Genomic DNA, 13,896 nt, shown 5'->3' on the forward strand with positions numbered 1-13,896 from the left:
CCGGAAAACCACGCCGTCTCCAACCCTGCCTCTCAACTTCCACACCGACAACCGCAACCGGAGAAGAGACAGGGACGGGGAAGACCGAAGGGGAGACGGAGACAGGGGAAGAAACCAGGGACCCTGAACCGCCAAAAGACGCACCGTCGGAAACCAGGACCTTCGAGGCCAAAACGGCAGGACCGCCACCACCTCCCGATCTTCCTGACACAGACGGGCCAGAAATCTGGGAACCAGAGCCAGGGGGGGAAAGGCATAGAGGAGACGCGACGGCCAAGGCATCGACAGCGCGTCCACCCCCCAGCAACCCTCCTGCTGAAACCGGGAGCAAAAACGGGGGAGCTGAGCATTGTGCTGGGAGGCAAAGAGGTCCAGAAAGGGACGCCCAAACCTCCCGCACACAAGCCGAAATGCAACCGGGGTGAGAGACAACTCCAGAGAATCCGGAAAGCACCGACTCAGGACATCCGCCACACAGTTGTCCACTCCCCGAAGATGAACCGCCGTCAGAGACAGCAGATGGCTCTCCGCCCAACAAAACAGAGGGACCACCACTTCATTCAAAGATGCCGAACGAATCCCTCCTTGATGATTCATATACGCCACCGTCACCATATTGTCGGACCGTACCAACACATTCCGATCGAGCAACAGTCCCCGAAAACCCATCACAGCCCGGGACACCGCCGTGAGCTCTCTCCAGTTGGACGACCTGCGACTCTCCAAGAGGGACCAATGACCCTGAAGGGTGCGAGACCCCAAGGTCGCACCCCAACTCAAGGCGCTGGCATCCGTCGTCAAGACCAGAGAAGGAGAAGACTGCAGGGGCAGACCCAATGACAGATGACCCCTCACGGACCACCAAAGAAGAACCGGGAGGACCACCAGAGACACAGGAACCAGAACATCCAAATCGCGGGACAGGGGATCCCAGCGAGATAAGAGGTACACCCAAAGGGGGCGCAGATGAAAACGCGCCCAGGCCACCGTAAAAACAGTCGCCGCCATCAGACCCATAAGACGCAACCAAAGGCGCACCGGAAAGGCACCCCCCCACCCTGAAACGACGAGCAAGGGATACCAACGTCACAACCCGAGGCTCGGGGAGGAACACTCGGTTCAGAACCGAACGGAAGCGGGCCCCAATGAAAACCATGTCCTGAGACGGCGTCAGTTGACACTTGGGCAAGTTGATCAGGAAACCATGGGCCCGCAACGCCGAGCACACCACCTCCCTGGCCTCCAGCAACAGGACCCGAGATGGAGCATGGATCAACCAGTCGTCTAAGTATGGGTACACCATTACCCCTTGGAGATGAAGCGACGCGACCAAAGGTGCCACCACCTTTGTAAACACCCGCGGCGCCGACCGGAGACCGAATGGCAACACCATGAATTGATAATGATGCCCCAGAACACAAAACCGCAGAAACCTGCGGGACCAAGGATGGATCGGAATATGGTAATATGCATCTTGAAGATCCAGGGTACACATGAAGTGACCCGGCAGCACCAAAGGAATCACCCTTTGCAAAGTCTCCATGCGAAAGGGAATTCTGGTCACCCATTTGTTCATAACCCGTAGATCCAAAACCAAGCGGAAACCCCCCGTGTTTTTGGGAACCAGAAAGATCAGGGAATAAAAGCCCACCCCTCTCTAAGATGGAGGAACCTCCTGAATGGCACCTTTCCGAAGAAGGTCCAGAATCCCGTGGGAAAGATGAGACCGCTTCACACGACTCGAAGGCCAAGGAGTCTGTCGAACACCGGAGTCCGGTGGAGGAGTCGTAAACTCCAGAACATAACCGTGGCGAATGATCTCCAACACCCAGACGTCGGAACAAGACTGAACCCAGGCATCCAGGAAGAAGCGCAGCCGCCCTCCAACCAACAACCCGGGAACCACCGCCAAAGAGTCAGGAACGCGGCTTGGCTGGCGGAGGGGCCTTAGCTTTACGGTCCCGACCACGGCCAGAAGCAAACCTACCCTGGCCCCTCACAAACTGTCTACGAGAAGCAGGGCGAAAGAAAGATTTGGATTTAGAAGGGACAGGAGCAGAAGCAGAGGCTTTGAAAGAAGAAGAATGCTTTTTCACCTTAAATAACTTCTGTAATTTGGTCTCCAACTCCCCCCCCAAACAACATAGTACCCTGAAAAGGCAACCTCAATGCGCAAGCCTTCTGCGCAGAGTCAGTTTTCCAGTCCTTAAGGACAAGACTGCGACGTGCAGCCACACAAGCCCCTCCGGACAGAGCAGAAGCACGCACAACGTCAAAGGAGACATCAGACAGCAGCTCCACCTGACGCTCGATCTGCTCAAGCAAACCAGAACAGTCCGTGGCATTGTCCATAGACTGATAGAGCGACTTCAGGTCAGACAGCAGGGACTGCGAAACATAAGTCCCATAGATGCCAGCCCTCAAGGCCAGGTGGGAACCAGAATACACCTTACAAAGCGCAACATCCGCTTTCTTGTCAACAGGATCTTTCAGCACAGCGTCCTCAGCAAGGGAAGTGCGTCCCATCAAACTAGCCACAAAGGAGTCAATAGGAATCGAATCCGGAAGATCTGTAGCCATATCCTGCAGAGGATAAAGCCGAGCTATGAATCGCGGAATCAAAATGCGATCAGGATCAGCCCACTCGCGCTTCAAAACATCTTTAATGAAGGGATGGACAGGAACATCGACTGTGGCAGCACTCTGAAATTGTCGCAACAAAGGGCCCCTAGAGGTACTAGGTGCGTCCTCGTCAGGGAACCCCATGTTCTCTTTAACATGCTTCAGAATACTGGGCATAGCGTCTTTGTCCACATATTTGCCCTTCAACTCTCCGTCCCCCAACCACGCAGACTCATCGCCAACATCACCCATCGCGGTCAAAGTTTCCCTGATTAGGCGCTTAATGTGCGCATCACCACCAGCATCACGGCGCCTGGACCTGGCAGGGGAAGGAGACCTGGAAGCAGTGGATGAAGAGGAAGATGAAGACCTCTCCCGGTGATGACGTTTCCTAGAACGCTTCCCCATCGCAGAGCAATACACCAAACACAGCCAAAACACAATAGCAAACAACCGCTATGCGGTACTTACCCCATCGGCTCGTTTAAACGAGCCTCCCACAGCCGGGAACCTCGAGGCGCCTGACTTCCGTCCCCACGTCCAAAAACCGGAAGTCAGGCAGGACGAAACCCGGAAGGGAAAGGAGGCTGCAACCAATCATCGTGCAGCACACCGGCCGCGCCCCCTAGCAAGCCCGGCAGGCAGGAGAGGCGGCTATCGGGCAATGAATCAACCAACGCGGTATGACACCGCCGCGCGGCGAAGAATTCCAAGAAGCCCGCGCCACTCCCCCCAAGCCCGGCAGGGAGGGAGAGGCCAGCAACGAAGGGCCGCCGGCACCAGGCAGGAACCCACAGCCACAACGTAAGATCCAGAAAAAAGGCAGGAGCGCCCCCGCTCCTGCCGCGTCCTCACACTGTCAGGATGACAGAAAAAAGAACAGGAGGAATGCTGGGACCGGTACTCCTTATGTACTCCCAGCGGGAGAGGGGAGGATAGGTCCAGCATTCCTGCGTTCTTTTTTCTGTCAGTGAGATAGTTACATCTCACTTGTCCATGACGGTGTCGAGGACGGAGGGACCTGGGGGTAATGCTGGATTAGTTTTGCTGAAACTGCTTTCTTTACAGATTCCACTTTGCGGTCCATTATAATGATTCCCTGAACGTTATGTATAGGGCATCGACACACATTGTGCAAATATCATTTTATTTTTCATCCACGAGACGACACAGCTATCTATGGACCATAACAATGCAGTCTTGCCTAGGACTCGCAACAATGCTTTTCATTATAAATAAACAAGCATTTCCAGGTTAAGCAAGAGGAGTGTTTTCCTGTCTTTGATGAGGTCTCTACACGCTGAAGCTGTGGCCCAGCAGCTTGCTGATATATCTGCATAAGGTGTTCAGCTTGTAACTAAGATGGGGACTTACATTCTTTCCCTTCATGTAACTGGGGTTGCCTCATTCGATACAAGGATTCTTGGCACAGCACACATACACACATCCAAGACATTTAGGTTAGGGACTGTATATTAGAAATACACCAGATTTCTTTGTTATGTTATATGCTTGCATATACACATTGCCATAGCCCGATGGTGGAACGTTTTATTCTGTTCAATGTCCTGGTACTCCTAATACCTTTCATCTGCTTCTGTCTATTGATCTTTGTAGCACATATACTCTATAAAAGAATCATGTTGGTTCACTAAACATTGAAATGTCTCACTGTGTATTTCTTGTATATGTCCCTGAGAATAAGAGAGCATGAGTGACTGAGCAAAAGGGTTCTAGGTCTGTTACCACGATTCCTGCAGGATCAGGGCTGTTATGTTCAGTGGCTCCAGAATCATCTGCTACCCACCTAGGTTTAGGGGTACTCATGGGCTAGCTGGCCTATAGGACAACATATCCTGAGGGGATGCATGGAATCAGCCTGACACCATCCCGTACACAAATGCACAGTTCCTACCATACTTGACACAAGGAATGCCAAAAAGAATATCAATCAGTTCAAGATAGTGGGATTGAAACTTAGAAACTTAGAAGGAAAATTCCTATCAAATCCTATAGGACAACATATCCTGAGGGGATGCATGGAATCAGCCTCACACCATCCCGTACACAAATGCACAGTTCCTACCATACTTGACACAAGGAATGCCAAAAAGAATATCAATCAGTTCAAGATAGTGGGATTGAAACTTAGAAGGAAAATTCCTATCAAATACATAACTCATAGCAATTTAAGAACCTAATTAAGGCCAATAACAATTTTTTCATTTCTCCTGAGGCAATCTCACACACTAGTAACTTAGGGCCAGATGTAGGTGGCTAAATACCGGTCGGTAATGTAGAAAATCTCAGAATTTCTGCGTTACCGACCGGTATTTAGCCATGTACAATGTAGGTAACACCAAACGCCATCGCAAATAAGGAATCGGTAAAAATAAGGAATTTGCGATTAGCAGACACCGAAACCCCCAAATCGCTAAATAAGAAATCCTTAAAAACTCGCAAATCGATGTACCAAAAATCGGTAATACCGATTTTTCCATTTTTCGGTATTTAGGAGTCGCTAATTACCACTGAATCAAAGCAGGTGGTAATCAGGTGCACTGCAATTAAACAGCCCCAAAATGCAACAGTGTGAACACAATGGCGGCCCTCTACGTCATTGCAAGGCGGCTACGTATGCAAGCAGCAGGACTGAGGATCTGGAGACGGGAGGAGCGCGTGTACAGACTGCGTGTTACACTGTTCAAACTGACTGAGGCTGAAATCCATGAGAGGTACAGGCTAGACCCCCAAACCATCCTAGACCTGATACGGGACCTGCACCCACTCCTGGAGCATCAGACACCAAGGGCGCACGCTATACCAACACATGTTCAGGTGCTCTCTAGCCTGCACCTACTTGCATCAGGTAGTTACCAGGGGGTGATAGCTGTAGCAGGTGGTGTGTCACAGAGTTGCCTGTCCCGTTTCATCAACACTTGCCTGGATGCCATGATGCAAACAATGCATCACTACATACACTTCCCCAGCACACAGGCAGAACTGCAGAAAACAAAGATGGATTTTTACCAAAAGGCACAGTTCTGACATGTAATAGGGTGCATTGATGGGACACACATACCAATCTGCCCACCTGCAGCTACAGAGTACATATATCGGAACCGCAAATCTACACATTCCATCAACGTGCAGGTAATATGCGATGCGGACCACATCATCACTAACATAGTAGCCACATTTCCAGGGAGTACCCATGACTCCTACATATTCAGGAACAGTGAGATCTACACACGTCTGGCTGGGGGGGAATTTGGAGAAGGATACCTGCTAGGTAAATAATTGTGACACACCCTGATGTATACCTTGGATGAATGTGTTGGTGACTGTTATTAATGGCACTTCCTTTCTCACTCAGGTAATAGCGCATATGCCATGGGGGCATTTATCCTGACTCCATACTTCAACCCATCCACCCCAAGTGAGAGAAGATACAATGTGGCACATAGAACTACACGCAACGTTGTGGAGTGCACATTTGGACTCTTAACAAGCAGGTTCCGCTGCCTCCACAAAAGTGGAGGTGCACGTCAGTACCGCCGCATCATCTGTTGTAAAATAATAGCAACATGTGCCATGCTGCATAACCTTGCCACAAAGAAAGGAACAGCAGTGGAACTAATGGACTCCGAGAACGAGGGTGAGGATTGTCCACAGCCAGAGCACAGCGCAGCAGGTGAGGCAGCAGCACCAGATGGGAGACACAGACGAGCTGAGATCACACGCAACTATTTCTAAGTAAGTAAGGAGACACAGCCAGTTACTATAATTGTGTGACGGTGTTTTATTAGCATAGCACACCGCCACAACATGAAGGGCTTAACATGCCAGGCCAATATGCAATGCAGATTACAAAGGCGAAATGGGTTACATCACCCATTGCGCAATACCATGTGATGGCTGGTATTACTTCCTGCGCCCACCTCCAGCACTGCTGCGTTCCCTGGGCACACTGTCCTCACTGGCAGTCTGTCCTGTGGCAGAGCTGTGCCGTTCGCTGCACCTCCTGGACTCAGTTACAGGTGGCGTGATGCTACTGCGGCTAGTAGCCTCTTCACTATCCCCCCCATCACCTGCACCTGTAGTGGCTATCTGGTTTGTCTGTAGCACTTCCAGTGCACTGGTCATTGTGACCAGCCCCCTTGCCACATCACGGCTGCAGTGGGCCATCTCCTCCTGCATGGCCACCGAGCGCCTGCAGAGCAGAGAGGTGGCAGTGGAGAGGCGGTTCACCGCCTTAGTGTAGTTGTCAAGTTTCTGCCTCTCCCTGCGCCTTGCCAAACGGTCCTCATCCATTTTGCTGCACAGCAGCCTCACTGCCTCGGACATGTCCCTCATGCCTTCAGTCACAGTATTGTTCATGCTGCTGATGCCCTTCTCGATTTGCAGCATATGTGTATTCATATGTACCATCTGACGTTGGACTGATCTTATTGCTTTGCCTTGCAGGCGCTGCACCTTGAGCATGTTCCCCTCAAGACCGGCAAATACACTTTGTTCTTCGCCCAGTGAACCTCGACTGGCTGCCTTTGCTCTGCGGTGTCTGGCACCTATGTGGGCGCGCTCGGTGGGGGACTGTGTGCCTGCACTGTTGGCATCCTCTGCCACCGTGGACTGTTGGCCTCCCATGCTGTCATCCTCGGGCACCTCCATCTGCTGGAGGCTAGCCACAGTATGCCTCCTGGCTCTCGGTGGTGGTGGCAGTGATGGTCGCGGTGGTGATGCTGGTGATGGTGGTGTTGGTGATGGTGGTGGTGATGGTAGTGGTGGTGGTGGTAGTGGTGGTGTGGTGTGTTCTGCAGGCGACAAGACCTCCTCCTCTCTCTCCTGGGTGCCTTTCCCGTGTCCCCTGCTGCAGCCCTGCATGATGGCTCGCCTGTGGAGACAGAATGTACATTTGTTCACTTGTCTGGCAGCCTTTGCGTAATAATACATTTCATGACTGCCAATCAAACTGATTGTCCTCTGCTTTCTAATTGCTGATGTGTGTCACATGCCTTTGGGTTCAGTGGACTGATTGTTATGATATGTGTTACTTCTGACTACATCTCCCATAATGCATTGCAGGTTTGTAGTAAAACATGTACTGGAGTGGGATTCATACTGCCTCATTGGGGATTGGGGTTAGGGAATGGGGGGCACAGCATGGTGTGCAAGCATCTTACCTTGCCTGTTGCCAGCTCTGGCTGAGCTGTCTGCATCCCCAATTCCACTCACACTCTCCAGCTGGAGGGTGGACTCCACCAGGAGATCCATTGCAGTTGGTGCAGGTGCTGTGTTTCTCCCTCCACCTGTGTGGTTGGCTTGCTTCCTTCTCTCTGCCAGCCTCTCCTTTGCACGCTTCCTGAGGTCATACCAGCGTTTTTTAAGTTCTTCAATGGAGCGCTGGGTTACTCCGATGGCATTGATCCCTTCCTGGATGACCAGCCATATCTGCTTCTTCTGAGATTCAGGCACGTGCAGGGAGTTCTTTCCAAACAGTTTGTCATGGTCCTTAGTAACCTCCTCAATAAGGACCTCCAGCTCCCTCTCACTAAATGTGTGTTTCCTCTTGCGCTCAGCTACCTCCTTTTCCCTCTCCTGTTTGTCCATATCTTGGCTGTGATGTCAGCAACAACTTGGAAGAGTAGCTTCTGGGTTGTTTGCTGTGCTCCCTGCCTCTCCCACAGCTTCAGGATCAGTGCAGGTGCATGGGTGTGACCACTTCCTGGTTGAGGTAATGAGGAAGCACAGGATTGGCTGATTCAACATTTTCCGATTTATTAAAAATACCGAATCGCTAATTACTGAATCTGTATTAAGGAATCGGTGATACTGATTCGGTAATGGGGAATCAGTATTTTTTTGTTGTTGCGATTTTTATGTAATCGCTAAATATTACCGATTTTTACCAATTCGGTAATTTTTAGCGATTTATTACCTACATCGGAAATACCGACTTCTTAATAGCGAATCTGTAAAATTCGCTATTAAGGACTCGGTATTTCAGAATTACCTACATCTGGCCCTTGATTATATAGTAGGGAGCTCTAATAAAGGGCTCTAATAAGGTGAGCCATATAAGTGGTAATGAGTATTGTGGATACATCTGTGCGAATGCAAAGTAGTGTTAAAGTCTCTGCCTTAGGAAAAAAAGCTAAGTAATATAATATTGATACAATGTCTGGCATCCGGATTACAGTTGCGTCAAATATTCATATACACCTATAATACATAGGGGCAGATTTACAAGCCCCTTGCGCCACTTTGTGTCACTTTTCTCATGTTAAAAGTGACGCAAAAGTGGCGCAAGGGGCTTATAAATCTGCCCCATAGTATTTCGTACTTCTTACAGATTTTATTTTGTGTAACATAGTACAAATACAGTATTTTGCAAAATATTCTAATGTTAATAGTGTCTTTGTTGGGACTACAGTTCACTATCTTTAAAATGTCTATCCAACGTATTTCTAGTAGTAGTAACATATTTTCCTGTTTACACCCTATTGTTCTTGAGATGTTGGATACCAAGGAAGGCAGCATTCTTCAGATTAGAATCTGAGTGTTTACTGCTAAAGTGATTCACTATAGGATACCCAAGAGCCTGTGTATTAATGAACATGTATGTTCTCTAAGTCTCTGTTATATGGTCTTTTTGTAGATCCAGCATACTATTTCTTGAATTACAAATAATCACATGGATGCCAAAATTCATAGCACAGTTAATAAAGTTGCATCTGGTAAACTTTCTAATACTAGCCATATTCCAAAATTCTTTGCATCTGTGAAGTATGTGTTTACAAATGAAGAATGTATTACATCTATAACATCCTGAGAGTTGCCTTAGTAATGTTGTTTTGTTATCGTATATGATAATAGTATTGCTGAGACTAGAACTTTGTTTTAATAATGCTGCTATGTTAAATGTAACAAGAGGTTTATTAGGTACATTTTATTACTTAAAATTGCTTTCAGATCTTTTTCCATTTTAACCCCTTCGACGCTTGTGACGGAACGGTTCCGTCATGCACGTCGGTTGGGCTGTGCTTATGACGGAACCGTTCCGTCATGGCCCCGCCCGCGCTCAGATCCTTCAGCACTGCGCGGGAATCCGCGCAGCGCTGAAGGGGTTAAGGACATCCCAATGTTTCAATACACTTTTGTAAATATTTTTGTTGCCCCCTCTGAGTCTTTTTATAACCCGTATAACAATGTCTATTCGTTTAATTTGGTTTGGCCTATCTTTTAGCAAATCTTGACATTTGATGCTTTTGATTGTAGTAACTGGTTTCTTAAGACCTTCTTACTGCAGCCTCTTGCCGAGAACCTATCAGTAATGACCTTAGATCATCTGCTAAATTCTTCTTCTGTGCTACAGATTCAATCAACTCTCCAAATATTATGGTATTGATCTGCCACTAAGAATGACTTGATTTTGCATGGCATGTACTATTTATAGAGGGTAATTTTCAACAGTCTACTTTGCAATTTTCATTCTGAATGTCCAGTTCATTATCCAAAAAATACCATTCTCCTGTTAATTTAAAGTTGTTTGCAAGCATTTACATATCATGATCTCAAATTGGTTGCAATCAGATTAACTCTACAAACTAGGATCACAATCCTCTCACCAAAACTGAGGTACTTTGTAATGAAGGTGTAAATCTTGCCTTAACGAACCAGCAAATGTTTTATTCAGCTTCCAGAATCCAAGCTAACAAACAGGATCTGTGCCTGGAAAAGTTTATGATCACAAAGTCTCAGCAGAAAACTTATCTCAGACGCTAAGAGGACTTTGCTCCTATGTTTCCCAAAGTATCAAATTAAGCACTTGGACTGTTTTTTTGTCTCCTTTCTTGGTTAAAAATCTTTTACCATTAAGTGATCTCCATAGTGCACATTTCAAAAGGGCCAACAATTTTCATTTCATATTAGTCTTCTTAATGTCAGTTCCAATTCACTTAGTCAAAACACTTTAAAATAACACTCTGTCTTACTCTCTAATTATAAATTGATTAGCGGTTGGTATTGGATGGAGCTCCCTTTTATGCAGAGACTCTGCCAAATGGTTGTGAGATCCTGCAAGAGTTTGCTAGCCACCGAGAGGATGTGAAATGGTGGCCAGCGTTGTCTCCACCCAGTCCACTATGCAGACACACAGACAACAATTTGGGTAGTAGTGACGTGTCTTTAAGCCAATACACTGGATGAGTGGAACATAGTCATTACAGCTCCTTGACCCGTTCTAGCGCCATTTGCCTCTCATTACATTGCATCCACCGTTTATTCTCTTACTCAGGGAATGCCACATGGTGGTGTTATCTGGTTAGACCACTGCATCCTTGGTCCACATGTAACACTGATTCCAATAGGATGCGCTTGTTGTATATTCATATGTGATCTCCTATCACTTCGATATATTACTCTGTACATACTGGATTTGTGATTAGACTGCACAGTCATACACGTCGCTACTATCCAAATTGGTGTCTGTGCATTGTGTCATTTCTGCTTTTTCTCCAACCTCTTAACACGTTTACCCCACCGGGTCAATTCTACCACGGTACAAGCAATATTTTAATAATTGTTAGGAAATATCTTCTTCTTGATCGTACCTTGCAGTTACTGACACGAGTATTTATTGTAATGATATTAATTGAATATCAGTGACTCCATTGTTTTTTTCTCTGTTAAATTGCCTCAAATTGCAATTTTTGATTCAACTTTTAAGTACCTGTTCTTCGCTCAATATTTTTGCATTTTCATTAATATGCCAAGGATTCTGATTGCTTTCCTTTTTGTTAAATTGCCTTTAAATTTTATTTGTAATTGCCTTTAAATTGTAATTGTAACTTTTACATGATTGCATGAATTGTAAATGTAACTTTTAAATAACTGTTTCACTCTTGATATCATTGTATTGGCACTATTTCAATTTATATTCCAAAAAGGTTTCTGACTGCGGTGTTGAACCCTTCACTCTTGGGGTGGTTCCTCTTTTTTCCTAGTTTACTCGCCAGCACTCAATGGTCCCCCGGGGGGCCCTTAACAGACCTTGCCACCCCTGGTCTAGTCTTTTTACCCCTCGTGACTTGCGTCACCTGACCTGCCCGCACTGCATTTATTGCCAGTTTTCTTCTCTCCCTGTGCTCCTGGACGCTTCATTCGTCCTCCTCCAGGCTGAAACACAGAGGTTTGGTTTCTCTATTGCAGCTTTTGAGCACAACTATCTCTACCTAGGGACTCCGCCACCGGATTTTCTCTGGTAAATTACCCTTAATCAAGTACGTCAAGGCCCCCACCAGGTCCATAACTTTAGCTTTCCCATGACGCCGTCCCCCTCTAATGCATAGTTTTACTCCTCCCTGCCACACAGACCTTTCAAGATCACCAGGGGCATGGACACATCACAGGATCATTGGATCCCCCTTTGATTCATCACGCTGTGGCACTTAAATAATTTAGGTAATTAATTCAAGCACGCTTCCAGTGCTTGCCACAATGCTGCCTCTAACCCTATTTGAGGCTCCCCACTTACCCGTGACCTTTCCCTTTTCAGTGTATATGCGGTTACTTGACGCCCTGCCGGTTTTCACTACCCCTTGATTGCTCATACCCGGACCCTTGACCCAACCCATGTCCAGTTAAGGTAATTGCCAACCACCTGGACCTTCTTTTATATCTTTTGCTTTATTCTTGGGCCTCTTTGTTGCTTATCTACTCTCCTCTCCCTTCCCCTATACAGGACTACTTAAAAACTAATGACCAATGTCCTGATGATGACCTGAAATCAATCAGGTTGAAACACTGTTGACTACCCAGCATAAAACTTGGGCGCTGTTGTGGTCAATTTATTTATCCTGAATCCTAAATATCAACATTGTATATATTTTTTGTAATTTTGACCACATTATTATTATTCTTACTCCTTGTCGCCGTTCACGCTGCTATCTTTACCCCTGTGTCACTGCACCGCTCACTATCACTAGCACGTTCAGTGCTCACTTTGTGTGTTATGGTCATTGTATATTAAATTTTACTGTAGTGCTGTTACAATTACTTACAAATAATAACCTTTTCACTTTACCATCTTCGTTGTGGTCTCCCTTCCTTTGCCCCCCCACTGTGATTTATATCACTGTTTTTGCTGTCCTGTTTTAATGATTTCCAGTTGAGACATTGTCGTTTGTTGCATATTTTGCCCGGTCTCGCCTGGGTTAACAGGTTTTACTCCTGTAATTGTTTCTTTGTGCTAAAAAGTGAGCACATCGTAAGCTGTGATCTACTTACATACCCTAAATTATGTGGCCAGTCGAATGGATCTTAACTATTTCAGGCAGCCATAAACAAAGCTGCTGGCTTGTAAGTACTGTGTTTGAGAGTCCCACATCTCCTCGTACATCTTCCCCATCTCAAGGAGTCGCCACATTAACTTTTCTATCACTAGCAGTATCCAGAGTCTCCCTGCCCATTCCGACATAGGGAATTTCGCTTGATTTCCAATTCAAGGTGATAGGTTGCTTTGCCGCCAGAGTCACTTTTGTAAATAATCACCAGTCTCTTTTTGTTGCACATGTGATCTCCGGCGGTCTTATATTAAGGATCGGTGTTGCTGTGTTGGGTTGCAGTGGGAAGCCAATACCTCCTTGATGTGTCTGAGGACCTCCTTCCAGAAAATCATGGGTCATGGACATGCCTACCACACATGTAACACATCACCCACATCCTCGCCAGCATATCCCATCAGCCGTACTGCCCATATTTTTCAGTTTTATGTGTTATATACCATTACATCATTATCTTATTCAGTGTTTCTCTGTTCTGTATACTTTTAGACAGGGATGGGATATCCGCCACAACCTTTCCTTTTGGGATCCTGAGATCTGCTGCCCCTGTGAATTCTGCCATCTCTTCATTTAGGGCCATGATGTAGGTGGTATGTCACCATCTGACAGTACAGCAAAGATATTAGACATAAGCCCTCTGGGCCACTAAACACAGTGAATAGTTTTTCCTAGGCAGTCAAAAGTCTGTGGTACGCTGCTTTATTATCTGGATGTAGGGCCCAGTGTGGCAGCTGAAAGTAGCAAATGCGGTAATCTTCCCGGAGTCAGTACTCATGTTCGTATTGAAGGAAGGGTTTGACATCACTTCTCTGGAACATGTCTCTAAGTCTCCTGCAGCCCCCCTCATACCATCGATCAAAGTCTTCTTTGATCAGAGACGGTGTGAATTCCAGGTTACCCAATAGGGGCATATGGGGGGGAAAGGCATGAG

General features: G+C 47.0%; 1 long non-coding RNA gene across 1 annotated transcript in view; it reads left to right on the forward strand.

Annotated features, from left to right (window-relative positions):
- Window positions 1-11,771: 11,771 nt before the first annotated feature.
- Window positions 11,772-13,896, forward strand: part of LOC146830923 (uncharacterized) — a 40,996-nt gene continuing 38,871 nt past the window's right edge. Inside the window, exon 1 of the long non-coding RNA XR_014961499.1 lies at window positions 11,772-11,812. This is a non-coding gene — a long non-coding RNA (uncharacterized LOC146830923). The remainder of the gene's footprint in view (window positions 11,813-13,896) is intronic.

The sequence above is a fragment of the Triturus cristatus genome, chromosome 5_1 (genome assembly GCF_964204655.1).
Source record: "Triturus cristatus chromosome 5_1, aTriCri1.1, whole genome shotgun sequence".
NCBI lineage: Eukaryota > Metazoa > Chordata > Amphibia > Caudata > Salamandridae > Triturus > Triturus cristatus.